The sequence below is a fragment of the Cynocephalus volans genome, chromosome 13 (assembly GCF_027409185.1).
Source record: "Cynocephalus volans isolate mCynVol1 chromosome 13, mCynVol1.pri, whole genome shotgun sequence".
In the NCBI taxonomy this organism is placed as follows: Eukaryota; Metazoa; Chordata; class Mammalia; order Dermoptera; family Cynocephalidae; genus Cynocephalus; species Cynocephalus volans.
Window position 1 is genome coordinate 20,504,523 of NC_084472.1, and position 19,577 is coordinate 20,524,099.

A 19,577-nucleotide genomic window follows, 5' to 3' on the forward strand; every position below is an offset into this window, starting at 1 on the left:
CCCCGCCCCCCCATCCCCACCAGCACTGTGCCACCCTATAATACATGTTGAAAAGCTGATACCTATTTTTCTTTACTTTTCTACATATTCCCAAATAGTCACATAAAGAGCACGCTCGTGTGCACATAGCACATAGTGACTAGCTTGTTCCTTCTCTGTGGATTGTTTTGTTATGTGATGTACTATTTTGTAATTGAAAAATAACCACATATTGTTTCCTCCTTTTAATTATGTTTACTACCATTTGGTGTATATTTGAGAAGATTGTTTTTGCTGTATATGTTGTCTTGGTTTTGACATAGGACTTCTGACTTTCATATTCCAAACTGGAGTATTAATTATACACACTTCTCTATGGTTTGCTTTTCCCATTCAATAATTCACAGAAATCTGTTCAAGTCAAATGGTACACTAATTCTTTTAGTGAATGCACGATATTCCACAAGAAGACTATATACCAAAATACATTTTGCCATTCTCCATGAAAGGCATTTTCATTTTTCTGCCAAAACAAACAATGGAACAAAAACCTCCTAATACATTATGTTCTTATTTAAATCCGATGTTTTCATTTCTATGGGGTAGAGTAGCAGGGGTAAGACTGCTGGGTCCAAAAGTGTATATTTTACATTTCCATAAGATGTTGGTAGATTGCTTTCTGAGCAGGTTTTAACAATTTCCTATTTCATCCACAGTCCAGGAGGGCACTCTTTTCCCACATCCCTACGACTAGCAACTGGTGTCAACAGGTGTTCCTGTGTTTTTACGTTCTGACAGTCTGACTGCTGGAGTGATGCTGCACAGTCATTTGTTTTGCTCTTCCTTGACCACTAGCGAGTTAGAACATCTTTTCATGTGTTCAACAAACACTTGAATTTACAAATCTGTAAACTGCCTATTTATACCATTTATACCACTGGACCTTTTTTCTGTCAATTGGTAAAAATTTTTTGTACATGACAGATATTACTCTTTTGAAACCTAAATTGCAAATAGCATTATTTGCAAGTTTTAAAAAAACTTTTACAGACAAACAGGTCTTTTTTTTTTTTTTTTTTTTTGATAGCTTTTGTGTTTTGTATCTTGGTTAAGGCTTCTCCCACACTAGAGGGGTTTTGTTTTATTTTTCAATTTTTTTGTTAATTAAAAAATTTTTTTTAAAAATTTATTTATTACAAATATTCATGAGATACAAAGCTGATTGTCACCCCTCCTATCAATGATGTGAGGGCCAGATTCATACTGGGGGGCACATCCATTACCAGAAATTACTTTTGTACCCTTTGTCCCCTTCCAATTATCCCCCAACCTCCTTCCCCTTCCCCCTCTCCCCTCCACTCCAATTTGTAGCCCTAGGAATGTTCCCTCCCTCTGTTGGATCACGGCACTACTGTGGTCTTTCTTTCCTGCCTTCCTCTTTCTCTCTTATCTCCCACATATGAGTAAGAACATGTGGTATTTATCCCTCTGTGCTTTGCTTGTTTCACTCAACATAAGTTTCTCCAGGTTCATCCATGCTGTTGCAAATGGGAGTATTTCATTCTTTTTTATGGCAGAGTAGTATTCCATAGTGTATATATACCACAGTTTCCTTATCCAGTCATCCACTGAGAGACATTTAGGTTGGTTCCATATCTTGGCTATTGTAAACAGAGCTGCAATAAATATGGGAGTGCAGGTAACTCTTTGACATGATGATTTCCATCCCTCTGGATATATACCCATAAGAGGGATTGCTGGATCAATGGAAGATCTATCTGTAGTTGTTTGAGAAACCTCCAAATTGTTTTCCAAAGTGGTTGGACTAATTTACAGTCCCACCAACAGTGCAGTAGCGTTCCCTTCTCTCCACATCCTCGCCAGCATTTGTTATTCACTGTCTTTTTGATTATAGCCAGTCTAACTGGAGTGAGGTGGTATCTCAATGTGGTTTTAATTTGCATTTCCCTGATGACTAGTGATGTTGAGCATTTTTTCATGTATCTGTTGGCCATTTGTATGTCTTCCTATTGCTTTGTGTTGCTTCGCCTCCAACAGATTTGTCACCCCACTTCTCCTGGGTGATGGAGATGCAAAGGATTACTCAAAGCCCATCTCTTCTGAGCAGTGAGAGGCGCTGAAGTAGTCAATCTCCCTGGGAATGCTCAAGCAAGAGCCAACCCTTCCATTTGAGAAATTAACGCTGAATTGGGATTCTCTTCCTGCATTTATTTTTCAGACCAGGAAGTTACAGGAAGAGAACAAAGGTGGGGTTATAGTTTAACAATATAGGCTGGTAACTTTCAGTGAAACAAGCCAGATGACATTCCAGTAAGGCAATTAAGTGGTCCTATCAACAGTTTGATCTTAGCAAACATTCCTTTTTAACAGCAATTTCTCAATATCTTTACATAACAATCAGTAACTAGTCTGTCTGTGAGCCAGCAACCTGCTGTGCCACAAATCTATATCTTACACCAGAGACTTACAGCCTGAGGAGAATTTCCTGTCCTTGCAAGGTCAATATTTGAAACTGCAAGGCTTTGGAAAACCAGGCCCTATGAAGTACATATGCTTTATAGTATATTCCACATCTTCCTTTGAAAATTGTCTATTCAGCTCCTTTGCCCATTTTTTAATTGAGTCTTTTTTTTTTTTTTTTTTTTTTTACTGTATAATTGCTTGAGTTCTATATATATTCTGGATATTAGTCTCTTGTCAAATGTATACTTGGTAAAAATTTTCTCCCACTCCATAGGTTGTCTTTTCACTCTGTTGATTGTTTCTTTTGCTGTAGAGAAACTTTTTAGTTTGACATAGTCCCATTTGTTTATTTTTTCTTTTACTGCTTGTGCTTTCGGACTCATGTTCATAAAGCCTGTGCCCAGACCTAACTGCTGAAGTGTTTCACCTATATTTTCCCTCAGTAATTTTACAGTTTTGGGTCTTTTACCTAGGTCTTTAATCCACTTTGAGTTGATTTTAGTGTGTGGTAAGAGATGCATATCTAGTTTATTCTTCTGTATTTCAATATCCAATTTTCCCAGCACCACTTGTTGAAGAGGCAATCTTTTCTCCAATGTACATTATTGTTGCCTTTGTCGAATATCAGATGGCTATAAGCCAGAGGAGTGATTTCTGGGTTCTCAATTCTACTCCACTGGTCTGAATGTCTATTTTTATACCAGTACCATGCTGTTTTGGTTACAACAGCTTTGTAGTATAATTTGAAGTCAGGCAGAGTTATGCCTCTGGCTTTGTCTTTTTTGCTCAGGATTGCTTTGGCTGTTTGGGGTTTTTTGTTTTTCCATATGAAAGGTACGATTGTTTTCTCCATTTCTGTGAAGAATGTCATTGGAATTTTGATGGGGATTGCATTGAATCTGTAGATCACTTTGGGTAGTATAGACATTTTCACAATGTTAATTCTTCCATCCAAGAGCATGGAATATCTTTCCATCTTTTTGTGTCTTCTTTAATTTCTTTTAGAAGTGGTTTGTAATTCTCACTGTAGAGGTCTTTTACCTCCTTGGTTAAGTTGATCCCTAGATATCGTATTTTTTTGGTGACAATTGTAAATAGGCTTACTTTCTTAATTTCTCTGTTAATTCATTATTTGAGTATATAAATGCTACTGATTTGGGGGCATTTATTTTGTATCCTGCAATGTTACTGAAGTTATTAACCAGCTGTAGGAGTTTTTTGATAGAGTCTTTAGGTTTTTCTATATATAGTATCATGTCATCTGCAAATAGGGAAAGTTTGACTTCATCTTTTCCAATCTGGATTCCCTTTATTTCTCTCTATTGCCTGATTGCTCTATCTCCAGTACTATGTTGACTAGAAGTGATGAGAGTGGGCATCCTTGTCTTGTTCCTGTCCTTAAGGGAAGGCCTTCAATTTTTCCCCATTCAGAATAATACTGGTGGTGGGCTTGTCATAAATGGCTTTTATTGTGTTTAGATATTTTCCTTCTATATCTAATTTGTTGAGAGTCTTTATCATGAAGGAGTGTTGAAATCTGTCAAATGCTTTTTCAGCATCTATTGAGATGATATGGTCTTTGTCCTTGAGCTTGTTGATCTGATGTATCACATTTATTGACTTTCGTATGTTGAACCATCCTTGCATCCCTGGGATGAATCCCACTTGATCACAGTGTATAATTTTTTAAATATGTTGCTGTATTCTAACTGCTAATATTTTGTTGAGGATTTTAGCATCTAGGTTCATCAAAGATACTGGCTTGTAATTTTCTTTTTTTGTCGTGTCTTTATCTGGTTTTGGTATCAGAGTTATGTTGGCCTCATAGAATGAGTTGGGGAGAGTAGCATCTGTTTGAATTGTCTGGAACAGTTTCATGAGAATTGGTATTAACTCCTCTTTAAAAGTTTGATAGAATTCAGCTGTAAAGCCATCTGGTCCCGGACTGTTTTTTGTTGGAAGATTGCTAATTACCGCTTCAATCTCCTTGCTTGTTATCACTCTGTTCAGGTTTTCTATCTCTTCTTGGTTCAGTCTTGGTAATTTTTGTCTAGAAACTTGTCCATATCTTCCAGATTTTCAAATTTGTTGTCATACAGTTGTTTATAATAGTCTCTAATGATTCTTTGTATTTCTGTGGTGTCAGTTGTAATGTCTCCCTTTTCATTTCTGATTTTTGTTTTTTGGGTCTTCTCTCTCCTTTTTTTGTTAATCTAGCTAATGGTGCATCTATTTTGTTTAACTTCTCGAAAAACCAACTTTTAGTTTTGTTGACTTTTTCTATTGTTTTTCGGATCTCTATTTCATTTAGTTCTGCTCTGATCTTAATTATTTCTTTCTGGCTACTGCCTTTAGGTTTGAATTGTTGTTTTTCAAGTTCTTTGAGGCATAGTGCTAGGTTGTTTATTTGAAGTCTTTCCATTTTTTTAATATAAGCATTTACTGCAATAAATTTGCCTCTTAGTACCGCTTTTGCAGTATCCCACAAGTTTTGCTATGATCTATCTTTATTTTCATTAGTTTCTAGAAATTTTTTGATTTCCTGTTTAATTTCTTCTTGGACCCATAGGTCATTCAGGAGCCTATTATTTATTTTCCATGTATTTGTATATCTTCCAGCATTTTGCTTATTGTTTATCTCCAATTTTAGTCCATTGTGATCTGAAAAGATTGTTGGAATGATTTCAATTTTTAAAAATTTGCTGAGACTAGATTTGTGACCTAATATGTAGTCTATCCTGGAGAATGTGAGCTGATGAGAAGAAAGTGTATTCTTTAGCTGTTGGGTGAAATGTTCTGTATATATCTGCCAAGTCCAGTTGGTCTAGGGTGTAGATTAAATCCTGTGTCTCTTTGTTGACTTGCTGCCTGGAAGTCCTGTCCCGTACTGAGAGAGGATTGTTCAGATCACCCACTTGTAATGTATTAGGTCCTATCTCTTTCTTTAAGTCTAAGAGTGTTTGCTTAATATATCTGGGTGCTCCAGAATTGGGTGCATACATGTTTATGATTGTTATGTCTTCTAGCTGGATAGTTCCCTTTATCATTATATAATGGCCTTCTTTGTCTTTTTTAATGTTTTTTGGTTTAAAGTCTATTTTGTCTGATATAAGAATAGCTACTCCTGCTCGTTTTTGGTTTCCATTTGTATGGTATATCCTTTTTCATCCCTTCACTTTTAGTCTATGAGTGTCATTATAGGTGAGATGGGTCTCTTGAAGACAGCATATAGTTGGGTCTAGCTTTTTAATACAGTTAGTCTGTGTCTTTTGAATGGGGAGTTTAGTCCATTCACATTTAGAGTAGTTATCAAGAAGTGTTGTTTAATTCCTGTCATTTAATTGCTACTTGTTTAGGTGGTTTAAATATCTTTTGAACACTATTGCCCCTTTTATTTCTCTTCTTCAATGTGAGTTGGGAATTTAAGGTGGAATGATTTAGCTTCTTTCTCTTTCTTGCTGGCATTTTTGTTTTAACAGTGGGTTTTGCTCTTGCTTGTGTATTTGTGATGGTGGTCACCATTATTCAGATTCCAGATGAATGACTCACTTGAGAATTTCTTTCAGGGCTGGTCATGTAGAGGTGAACTCCCACAACTTTTGTCTATCTGGGAAATAAATCATTTCTCCCTGTTTCTGAAGGAGAGCCTTGCTGGGTAAAGAATTCTAGGCTGGCAGTTTTTTTCTTTTAGTATTTTAAATATATTGTTCCACTTTCTTCTGGCCTGTAGGGTTTCGGTTGAGAAGTCTGCTATTAGTTTAACAGGGTGTCCCCTATAAGTGACCTGACGCTTTTCTCTTGCTGCTTGTAGAATTCTTTGTTTTTGAGCTTTGTAAATTTAATTATAATATGTCTTGGGGAGGATCTTTTAGGGCTGAATCTGTTTGGGGACCTTTGAGCTGCCTGGATCTGAGGGTCTGTATCTCGCCCTACATCTGGGAAGTTTTCTGTTACTATTTCCTTGAGTAGGTTTTCGATACCTTTTCCTTTCTCCTGCCCTTCAGGAATACCCACAATTCGAATGTTAGAGCGCTTGAGGTTGTCTGCTCTCTCTCATAGGTCTTCCTCATTATTTTTAATTATTTTTTCCTTTTTTTTGTCTGCCTGACTTATTTCAAAAAGACCATCTTCAAGCTCTAAAATTCTTTCTTCTGCTTGCTCTACCCTGTTGCTCAAGCTCTCAGTCATGTTTATTTCATTGTTTGAGTCTTTCAATTCTAGTTCTACCACACTCTTTTTTATGGAATTAATCTCTTTATAGATTTCCTCCTTCATATTCTGAATGTTTTTTCTAATTTAGTCTTCCTTTATTTCTTCAAGTTTTCTTAAGATCATTGCTTGAAATTCTTTTTCAGACATTTCAAGGATTCACCGTTCCATGCAGTCTGACTTTGGGGCATTACTGTATCCTTTCAGTGGTGTCATTTCTTCTTGATTGTTTGTGCTTCTAGTATTTTTTTTGCTGACACTGGGTCATTTGGTAGCAGGTTTGCTTCTTCTATTACACTGAGGTTGGCTGCGGAGTGGCCTTGGTTGCTACCGTGGGAGGTGAATTGTCTTTGCTTGACAGCAGGTGTGGTGGTGGTTATGTTAAACCACCTTGGTTCCCATTTTAGACTCTGTGGTTGTATAATGAGCTCCTAGTGCATGGAGTTCTGCTGGGCCAAACTTGGTGGGTTGGAACCATAGGCTGGTGCTCCCCCAGGGTCTGAAGCGAGATGAGGGGCTGCGTGGAGCCACAGGGTTCCGCTGGCTGCCAGCTGCCCCCAGTGGGCTCACCTGCATGGTGCTGGTTCAGGGCACGGGGGTGGGGCCTGGAGCTCCCACCCTTCCTGGGTCCAAGGCAGCGGGGTGAAGGAGCCCCGTGGAGCCACCCAGTTCCACTGTCTGGTGCTGCTGCTGGCCGCTTCCGACAGGCTCCCCTGCGTGGAGCTGTTTCAGGGCACAGGAGCAGGGCCTGGAGCTCCCGCACCTGCCTGGGTTCAAGGCGGCAAGGTGAGGGAGCCGCGTGGAGCTGCAGTTCCGCTGGTGGCACCCGGGGGCTCACCTGCGCGATGCCAGTTCAGGGCGCTGGGGCGGGGCCTTGTTTGTCTTTTTTAATGTAGTGTTCCAGTTCTTTAAATGACCAAAATACATATGTTTATCTAAAGTCCATGTGGCTACATAAAGCAGGTAGGTCCCTTTAAGGGGTCTGTGCTTTTTTGCTTGCCCTTTCTGGACCACTTGTGACCTTAAGATTCTCATGCCCTCTAAGCCTTTCACAGAGGGGGCCTGTGAGGTAGCCCTGTTCCCTTTTTACATGAAAGAGGAGCTCTCTCTCCAACATTTCTCTTACCCATGATTCCAGGAATCTTACTAATCTACATTTTTATTTAGCTTCATCCCAGTTCTATCTCATTTTATCTGTATGCTTCTGGGAAGACAGCAAAAGTTCAGGAGCTTTTTAAAAAGCAACACTTTCACAACTGCTGTGACATCTAAATATCCCTGAGCTGACTTTAAATTCTACCAAGATCTGAATACTGATGACTAACATTTAGTGAGTATTTACTCCATTTTAGACCCTGTGTTAATTAATCAATGTGTATCACCTCTTTTAATTCTCAAAATAATCCTATAAATTAAGCACTCATAGTAAACAACTTGTCCATGGCCACAAATCTAATGAGTGGTAGAACTGGGATTATTTAATCCCAGAGTCTTAGCTCAGTGTTTCTACTTAGAACATAACAACACTAGTATTTTATATGGCCACGGTGAGGTTCCAATGAGACAATGCATGAACAGTGTTTAGAAAACTTTGGATCTCATTCATTGTGGTTTATAAAACTCAATTTAATAGTTAATATAACCAGCATTTAAAAAGTGGAATTGAATACATCTAGCAAGAGTAGGTACAGTCAATGAAAATTTTATTCCAATAATACAAGGGTGCTTCCAAAAGTTCATGGAAAGATATATATTATCGTTTAACTCCATTTTTCCACAAGCTTTTTTGAAGTATACTCAAACACACACACACACCTCCCGTATATTATGTGGTCAAATATAATTTTTTTTTTTTTATATAGGATTTGGTCAGTAATGTAAAACATTCAGCTCAGTGGCAGATAGAAAACTTTCAACATAAAGTGGATACTGATGTTACTGTCATTATTAATTATTTCAGGGAAAACTGTCTCATCTTCCTGAGTTGTTAAATGTTTAAAACTAGTACTACTTTCTGGATGGATAATTTACTTTTACTAATTACACTTTCAAAAGATTATCTAGAAAAATGGCTATTTACTGAACAATGCTCATAACTATATAAAGGTTTTCACAAAGCAATAGGTATGAACTTCTATCACCCTAGAGAAAAGCAGACAATGAAAGGTTCCTCACACCTGTGCTACTCCCCGAGGAAGGCTCTGCACCAGGACGGTGAATGCTGTAGCCAGTGGTTCTCACCTGACATCATGTGCCAGTAAGACCAGAGGAGATTTTTCAAACTAGTGTGTTATCCCTTCAGAGAACTTCTGATTAGAGGGCTGGAGAAAATTACACAAAGATACTTTAAACACAGATTGTGATTAAAGAGAAAAAAAGAAAGATTGAGATTAAAGCACAATGAAGCAACTTCAGAGGGACTTGACTTGGTAAAGTTCTCTTCTTTGTCATTTAATAGTATATTGGTACTCTCTGTTTTAATGTCATATGACTTGGGGGAAAGGGCTAGGCCAATTCTGTCTAAATAACATTTTTCATTTAATTGAAATAATGAAAGAAAATATACTAATAAATCCCAAATTTAATTTTACTGTGCTTTAACATTCTATTGACATCATTAAATGGTATTAAAACAGGCTCCTGTCTTCAGACCTGAGAGTACCTCCTCTCATCAAATACATCCTTGGGAGAGAACGTCAAGTCTGGCTCTCCATTCACGCTTCTCTTCTGCACCTAGCCTTGGGAATGATCTTGATCTCAACTACGTTGTCAACAATGGGATTTTAAAAGCACCTCCTATGTTCTCATTTAGAACAACAAGGTTGGCTAGTTCCATGCTCTGCTTAAATTTCACAATTCTTTATTTTCTCTATCTTCATTCATCCCCTCTGTTATTTTTGTACACACCTGCCACTCACCAGACTGCAATTCTCCTGAGTTAGGGATTATGTCTTATTCTCCTGAGTCCCCCAGAGTACAGAGTATTTTGTGTATGGCAGGTACTCAATGTTGTAAAATAAATGGTTTTACCTAATTTCTCAAATTAAAATGGAGCCAAAGAAAAACAGCAAAAAAATGAGAGCTACAGATAAGTAGCAGGTGAGATACAAAGAACATAACAATCATTTTCTGTCTTTATGCCACTTCTTAGAAACTATTTTCAAAACCAACTTTTTAAACACACATTTTCACTCACACTTAACAAATAAACATTTGTTCATGTAATTAAAGATCCTGCAGAAATCATCATTTTAGGTAGCAGAATATTCATTTAGAAAAGCAAAAAACAACTTAATTCATACCTTTCACTCAAAATCAAAAGAATGAGCCAAAAATCTAAGAAAATAACTTCATGGGGAACAAGATTTCAATACATCTGTAACTATAATACCAAAAATTTGTTTATACACGTACATGTGTACTGTATTATGTGTTTTGTACTCAGGTGTATACCTATTTGCAGATATTAGATACTTATTACCTCTCTTCTCAACTACCAGAATTATTCTCTTCTCCCCAAAATCCTTCCTTCTAAAAGTCCCAATTTAAATGTAATTCTAATGAACGTAGCTTGTATCTTTAATTTCTATTGCCCTACTGATGTTTACTAAATGCACAAGTTGAAATAATCTTCCAAATTAGGAAGTCATTAGAGATAAATTATAAAATAAATTTCTATCCACAAAACTAAAGATTAATTTAAAAAAGATGTTGCAGAGTCAATTACTGCAATAATAAAGTCTTATTTCATTTTCACAAATGATGTATAAGTTTGCTTAAAAAAATCTTTGCACAGTTCATCTGGAATACAATTTACAAGTCTACTCTTTAAACAAAGGTTGAAAAGGGAATGATGTGTGGAAAACCTAGTAATCTCATCAATGAATAAGCATATTCTTATTTATAAGTCATTTGAAAAGGATCAAATTCCATTGCTGGAAATTTACCACTCTTCTATCTTTCCTTCATCCTGGTTAGGACATAAAGAATGCAACTCATTCTCTCCATCTGAGAGGATAAGAGTTTCTGCAAACATCTTACTCATCTACTGCTTATTTCTCAGGAACATGCAAGGCTGTTGTGGAAGATTTATTAAAACTCTTGCAACCATTAATTCTAAGCTCTGATGAACCACAGCAAATAGCAGAACTTGGAATACATGGGTACTGTTCAGTCCGTGTTGCTGAGATAAACTTTATGCCAGTTAGTTTTCAATTAATTAGAATCTAGAATGAATAAACTGTCTCACAGTACATTTACAATATAAAATAATTCTTCCATAGTAACAACAACAGAAGGCTGTTTGTCTATTTGCAGAAACTAAATGTTACATCACACAATCATTCTTCTGTCACACTCATCAAAAGATTGCAAAAATTTCTTAGAATCCAAAAGCACTAACATGGGAGAAAAATTAAAAGCGAGTTTCATCAAAATTAAAAACTTCTATTCAAACAAGGAAGAAATTAAAGACTTCTGTTCGTTACCAAGGAAATTGGAAAGGCAAGCTACCGACTAAGAGAAAATATTCATGATACATATACAAGAGGATTGGTATCCAGAATACACAAAGCATTCCTACACATTAATAACACAAAGACACACAAACCAATTTAAAATGGAAAAACTCTCAAGATACTTCACAAAGAAAGATAAAAGAGTGGCTAAGAAACACATGGATAAGTGCTCAAAATCATTAAGGAAATGTAAATTAAAACCACAATGAGACACCATGTTGTACCCATGAAGCACCAAATGTTGGTGAGGATTTGGAGCAACTGAAATTTTACATATGGCTGACAGGAGTGTAAGATACTACAATTTTGGGAAACAGTACTGTAATATCTTATAAAGCTAAATATACATCTCCCTTATGCCCCCAAAATTCTACTCCCGCATAATGAAGAGAATGAAAATACATCCATAAAAGGATGTCTATAAAAATGTTTTTATAGCAGCTTTATTCATAACTCCAAACTGTAATCAAAAGGATACAGAGAAGCAAACTGTGGCATATTCAAACACTGGCATACCACTCACCAATAAAAAGACATGAACACTGATATATACAATAGGGACGAATCTCAAAACCATTATGCTCAGTGATTAAAGCCAGACTCAAAATGAGTACATACTGCATGATTCCTTTTATTCCAGTTCAAAAATAGACAGGACTAGTCTACAGGGACGGCATCAGATCAGTGGTTACCTATGGAGGGTGGGGACTGACTGAAAGGCAGTAATTTATTTTCTTCCTTTTTGCGGGGGCGGAGGGAGCCAGCATAGGGATCTGAACCTGTGACCTTGGTGTCATGAGACTGCTCTAAGCAACTGAGCTAACTTGCCAGACCTGAAAGGCTGTACCAGAAAGAAGGAACTTTGTGGAGTGATGGAAATATTCTACATCTTGACTGGGACGTTAGGTATATCATTTGCCAAAACTCACCAAATTACATATTTAAGATGTGTGAATTTCACCTTATATAAATTTTACTTCAGAAATAAAAAGAAACTATAATGTAATTTGTTGGTATAGATCAGCATTTATCTAACATTTTGGTCTCAAAACCTATTAACTCTTAAAAATTATTGAGGACCCCAGAGTTAGTTTTCTTTTAGAGTACATCTATTGCTATTTACCAAATTAGGGAAAAAAAAAAAAGAAAAAAGGAGAGTTTTACTCATCAATTAACTTAGTAATAGTAATACTAGTATGTTAACCTAAATAACATTGTTATGAAAAATAATTGTATTCCTCCCCCAAAATAATAATAAGAGTAGGATCATTTTACAATGTCCTTAATGTCTGGATTAACAGAAGATAACTGGATTCTCACATCTGCTTCTGCATTCAATCTACAATCTCATACACCATGTAGTCTCTAGAAACTCCACTGTACACTAATGAGTGAGTAATCCAAAAAAGGCATACTAATGTCTTAGTAATATTATGAAAATTTTAAAAAATCTTGTGGTCCCTTGAAAGGGCCTTGGGTGGGAACCCCCCTGCCAAGAGTCCAAAGGCTCCACTTTCTAGGACCACAGGAATAGACGGTCAGCAGAAGGGCACTCTCCTTTTTCCCTGTATGTCTTTCAGAAACTTTGGAACAGGCAGTAAAAATACATAATACATACATGAAAAAATCCATTCAACAAATATTCACTGAATTTCAACCACTGTGACTGGTTTTGAGGGTATCAGGAAGGTGGATCAACAAAATATCCAAGAATGTTTATAGCTGAGATTCTTCTGTTTCAAAATGTTATTTCATTTCTGGATTCTGCTTTAAAACTTTAAAATGCTGGCACTTCTTCAGGTAAGTGGGTTTAAAAGATACTTGAAGTATTTTGAGACCAATATAATCTTATTTTAATAAGACAAAATTTCAAAATTTTAATCAGAATTCATCTTTAGTATTTACTTGACTGCCTAAAAGATGAATATGATTTTTTCATATTATCTTAACATTAAATCTGAGAGTAAAGCCACATTCTTTGGTGATGCAACTGCTAGAACTTCAGCTTAAGTTGATGCAACCTGATTTTATCACTATGAAAATCATGCTCTCCTATAACGAGGGAAGATAATGTTTGCTCTCTGAAGTTGGTTAAGATTTCCACAGTCTTAAAAATACTATTATTCCTCAGTCATGTAATGCTAATTAAAATTTTAGTTACATATGTAGAGATTTAAGATCTTCTAAGGCATCTAATCTAACATGAGGATACTTCAAAAAGTTCATGAAAAGATTCATGTTATCTTTTAATTCTATCTTTCCACGAACTTTCTGAAGTACCCGCATGTATAGAATATCTGATAAGTTTACTATATAAGTTGACTACAATGAAATTAACACAAAGTGTCTAAAATTTACCTATACAATTGAATTCCTAATATTTTCCTATTCCCGTATTTCAACAGAAGCAGAGCTTGGGCTGGTCTTAAAAAGACCTATCACTTAAAACTCTTTTCTTGCATGACTAATATTATAATGTACCCTCTGTCTAGTTCCAAGTTTGAATTCAGACAAATATAAGAATCAGAAAGTTCTCTCTGCATATCTGGAATGCCATTCTGAAGTCTGCTTTAAACTAACACCATAACTTACAGCTGAGTCAGAATGAGTCGGACGTTAAGGTGATGGGGCAGCTAAACAGCTGGGTATGTAACCTGCTCCTAGACATCGTCAACTAAAATTAGCCTGGAGTCTTGGAAGCAGATTAGTGCACGTATAAGATGAGAGCTCAAAGACTAGTCATATGCCTTTTTTAGTTAGGCATCTTTTAAAAATCCAGTGACTTGATTTTCTATTTTAAGTTTGATAATTTTAGGTAATTACCTGATATTCCTAGTTCATTTTGCTATATAGTTTGATAATCTGAGATTTTTCATTTTTGATTTTTTAAAATTATATATCTATAGTCTATGATCATCACTTAATCTGGCTCTGCCTAGCAAAGAGGTTAGGGTGATAATTTTTACTTGTACTACAAGAGGTTTCACTTGTTTCCATTTTAATAAGTTAAAACTATACACAAAATTTTAAACTGACTTTCATAGTGGATTTCAACAATTTAGAATTCATTGGCAAACTTCAGGAACACAGTAAACTTATTTCCTACTTTTTTCAGTTTATCACTATAACTGGATTAACAGGAAGGCTTATAGAACTGTCACATTTTAAAGCCAAAATGTACGGGTGAGAAAATACCTCTGAACCAGTGTTTTGGTTTAAAAAGATGATGCCACTTTGGGCAGCTGATTCCCTCACTGCAGGCCTACTTCATAGTGCACAGCACAGCTGGAAGAAAAGAAAGATGACACAAGAAGGCGGACCTTTACCCAGGGTCAGGGTGACTATATTCTCTGAGCACCCTTATCTCTAAGAATAACTAAGATTTCATGCAATGGGTGCTGGAACAGACATGAAGTCATTGAAACAAAGTGAAAGGAGAAGAGAGGAGATCATGGTCATTGAGACCTAAAGGAAGTTGGTCTAAGAGAATGTCGATGAAATGCACAGTGTGTGCTGTGCAGATCAGGGCCACCATCATCCTTCCCTGTGTCACACAAAGGCTTGCCTAAGTCTCTCACAGTGTGGACTGCTGAGGAGCAGAGATTCATCAAGACAGAGGGTGTGAATCTTCCACTTACACTTCTCCATATCCCAAAAAGGATATAAGGCTGTCTTACTACTGGGAATTGTGCTGGTGGGGGAGAGGAAAGAAGCTCTCCTGACTACAATAGAAATGTCTTGGGCTCTACACTGAGAAATTAGGAGTCTGGCTGCAGCAGTGAGAGATATGGTGAGACCTAGATTTTCATACTAGAATGTAGGTTTCAGTGTTTGATGAAAATGGTTGATCCCTGAATGCAACTCTGGAGCAAGACTGTTTTTAATAGGTTGTATGCCACCTGGAACGCTGCTGACAAGGACTTTCAGATCCCTGAAGCATCCTTCTGGAAATGAGATTCTGCCTTGTTTTGTGGCTCTGAACTTTCCAGTCTTACTTCCCTTTAAACCATACTTTTTCAGAATGAATATAGCAATTTGAAATTTGCTTTAGCTAGTTCAACAGCCTGATTTAACTTCCTTTTTAAATGATCTGAGATGCTTCTGACTGCTTAACTTCAGAGGGATAGAATTTCTACGAAGAGAGTGCAATTTCTGGTTCCTTCCTGCTCTGTGACACATAACACCTCCACAGTGTTCTCTGACATGTATGTTAGTTTCCCTTCTATTTTCTTTGTGATCGTTCTGAGCATAGTGAAATATCTGTACTGCAAAGGATGGCATTTTTCCTCTTTCCTAAAGAAAGTTTCTTCTGCTGAAAAAAACTACATAGCATCCTAAAATACAATTAGATACAAATGGTATACCTGGCCTTCCTAGATTTTCTTGTTATTTCGAGAAGATAGGTTGTGTCAATCATATCCTGTGTAAAAATAGCCAAAAAGCTTGGTTTTCACTAGTGTTAAGAGAATGCAGTTACTGATAAAAAGCACATAATTTCCACAAAAATATTACACGTGTAATTTTTCCTGTATCTTTTGGAGTATTCTGCTTTGATAAGAAGTTGGTGGGTAATGGAGATTATAGGATGAGAAAATGTTTTTTTCCTTTAGGATTATTTAAGGAGAACAAATTTTTATCTCAAATCTACTGAAAAGTAGTACAATTTTCAATGTGTTCACGTGTTCTTTTGGTTTGTTCATATTAATGTAATTGGAAACTTACAGAGGCCTTGAGAACAAGTTCCATCTCTACTTTAACTTATGAGAGTGCCCAGCACTGAGCCAACGACAGATAGGTGCTTAATAAATGTTTGGGGACTATAATGTTAATTCTTTGTAAATTACATAAAAGAAGCAAACAGAACCACATTAATTAAAGGCTGCGACAAACTGAAACTTCAGAATATGATTTTTGTCTAGATATGTATAACTTTGTTATTCTAAACATCTATAAATATTCTACATTTAAAGAAAAGAACAGAGGCTCTGTCAGAAAACCTGGCCTGAATGCAGGTCCTACCATTTAAGTGATTGTGGGCAAGTCAACGAAACCATCTATGCCACAATTTCTTTATCTTAAGATATTTTGAGAATTAAAAAGCTAGAGTTTGTGAAAGTGCCTTAGAAACACCAACTTATAATCCCAATGTAAGTTGTAGCTATTATTATTATTATGCACAGTATTGTGAGGACCTCTGGATCTATAGTGTAACTGGAAAACAGCAGCCTTTGAAACCAGACAGACCTGGGTTCTAGCCATCTCGTTACTAGACTGTGCTTTCGTGGGGATACTGCTCATTTTAGAGCAGAAGCAGCTGAGGCTTGGAGAGATTAAATCCAAGCTACATAGCTGTTCTAAGAGATTACTAAAGCCACATAACTGTACTAAGTAAGCCACAGAGCCAGACCTGAACCCTGAAGAGGAAGCACATTAAGCCAATGGTTCTCAGTTCTCTTACGATCATGGTATACCTTCACCTACTAGAATGTTTGGCAATGGACTTAATGTATTAAGAGACTCAAAACACAAATGTAAGACAATATTGCAAAGAATTTATGGTTATAAATGGTCTACTTGGTTTACCCACAGAAGCTTGTTTTGCTAAGACTGTTAAATACCTTACTTTACTCTCCTACAGTTTTGCTTCGGCACAGGTATGACATTATGCTCCACCTCTTCCTTCTTACTAAAAGATGGCTGCACCTCCATCTACTAGAGATCACATAATCTGCGTGGATCAATGTTCCATCACGTATCACACTGGTATGCATCCCTGCCATAGTCATTACGTGTCCCACATTTGCCAGATGAGTGGTTCTGCTTCCTTGTTGAGAACCATTGTGTGCAGCTGCCACGTTAACAAGGAATTGGCTTTCAGAATATTTACTACGGTAAAGTGGAAAGTTTATCCCAAGTTTCAAATCCCAGCTCAATATTGTACTATATCAGCATGACACAACTGCAGGTTATATCCCAGATAATAAGGATATATCACATTTTATACAATGTGTTTTGAAAATGATTATGTATAAACCAAATTTTTCTGAAAATTTTAAAGGCACAAGGCAAACACAGACAAACAAACCCTTAAAAGACCTCTGTGGTTTTGAAACAATCACTTCCCTAATTTATTTACCTTGTAAATCCTCATTATTGTATATGATGTTTTCTGAAAGAGGAAAATTCCTCCTGAGCTAACAAGCAAAGCACTCTATGTCCCCTGAGGCAGTTTTCTCCTTTAGGCAAAATTTAGGTCGGCACAGATCCAAAGGGAAAGAGATAATTTTGATGTATTTGTACAGAACAAATCCCATATGTCATCAGAAGTCAAGATGCCCAATCTATGACTTATTATAAAATGTGGGCCCGAGTAAACAGGTTAAGGCTTACCATTAAAAGACTATGTTACACTGAAAGATATTTCCTAGGCACTCAAAACCTTGTGTTCATGTGTGAGTGGGGGCAGGGGAATACATTTTCAAATAAATATAGCAAGATGGAAGCAGGAACATACATTTTAATAAATATTTAACTGCTTCTTTCTGTTGACATTCTAAGTATTGTAAGTATTTACAAAGCAAACTTGAAGTAGAAACTGGATATTTACCTTAGAGACCGAAAAAGTCTAGGGATCAAAAGCAGACAGTAATGAGACCTCTGTATGGGGAAAGTAGTATCAAGGGACCGAGGAAAGAATAACAGGGATAATGCCTCTAGTCACCTCTTGTTTATACTTCTGACAAGGTAAGTTTACAACCAGCTGTGTGGAGACCAGCCACACCTATATATTCTCAGGAAAAAGAAAAGCCATGTTTCAATTTAACCATACTATGAAATATTCTTAAAAATATCAAGGAAATCAAGGATAGCAGGTTTTGAGTACAGGGACAATTTCTTAGTTCACTTTTACCAAAAAAGTGTTATATTCTTTCATTTTGGCCATCTCTTCCCCAAATTCCAGTTTCAAAGAACAATATAAAACTTCCAGAACCCATTCAAAGAACTTTTCAGGTAAGTTAAAGGACAAAAACAATTTTATTTACCCACATTTGCTTGGGGCTCATCAGTTTTTGTACATAACAGTACCAGACATTTAATGAGCTAAAATCACTGAGTGCTTTGCACAGATTATGTTGTTACCATAAAAAGTCAACAAGGTAGGTCTTATTATTACACTCATTTTACAGATGAAGTTGAGTTTCAAAGTAACTAACTTACCTAAGGTCAGGAAAGTGGAAGAGTATGGAAATCAAATCCAAGTAGCTCTTAATAACTACACTTTTCTAGTTCAGCAGTATCTTTTCTCAAAGAAGGTTATAAAGATGTGTGCAAAACTCAAAAAACAAAAACAGGAATTTTCTCTAATGATACTATAGAACACCTGAAAATTGGAAAAAGGATATGAAAAGTTCACAGAAAAGAAAAGAAATACGAATAGATCTTAAATATACTAAAAGATGCTCAGCGTCCCTCATTTCAGAAGTGGGCGCTCCATTTGTTCATGACTGTATTCTCAGCACCTATGGCATTAATAGCGGTTCAACAAGCATTTGCTGAATAAATAACTTGACATATGTTTATAAAAAGGTCAGAAACTATACGTATGTATTTCTATCATTTGTATGAAAACATTTTATATGTAATAAGTGGTTGCATGTGAGGAAGAAACGAGCACCTATCTTAAAAAGTGAGAATTAGGGCCAACCCCGTGGCGCACTCGGGAGTGTGTGGTGCTGGGAGCACAGCAGCGCTCCCGCCGCGGGTTCGGATCCTATATAGGGATGGCCGGTGCGCTCACTGGCTGAGCGCGGTGCAGCCGGTCACGAAAAAAGACAAACAAACAAACAAAAAAAGTGAGAATTAGTATTTACAAAATATACCCTATTACACTTCTGAATTTTGAAGCACAGGATTGCATCAATAATTCAAAATTATAAAAGAGTCATATCTAACCTAAACACACACACAACACGTGCATGCATTTTTTTAAGGGTTGCAATTAACCAATGTCAAAGAGCAAGAGATAAAAAAAAACTGGGATTATCCTATATTTTTAAGTGAAAAAAAGCAAAGTTGTACAGTAAGTATCTTTAATCTACAAAAAAAAAGGAATATATCTTTGTATTGCTGGTATTAAAATGAAACTAATTGGAAAGATTATAAAAAATGGTCACCTCTGCAGGGAGGGAGGAAACCAATGTTGAGGGGACAAGATATGAAGCTAGATTTTTCTAAATGTACCTTGTTTTGTAGTTTTGATTTTGGAATCATGTAAATAGTTTACATAACTATAAAAATTAAATCAAGATGGAAAAAAGAAAACCCTAAAACCTGAAAGTAAATGAAACAAATGAATCTACTTGTATAACAAGATAGTTTAACCACACA

The 19,577-nt window shown here is 36.4% G+C and overlaps 1 protein-coding gene across 6 annotated transcripts in view; it reads right to left on the reverse strand.

Moving 5' to 3' along the window:
• Window positions 1–19,577, reverse strand: part of OSBPL1A (oxysterol binding protein like 1A) — a 203,308-nt gene that overhangs the window by 36,183 nt on the left and 147,548 nt on the right. The gene's annotated exons all lie outside the window — the stretch shown is intronic.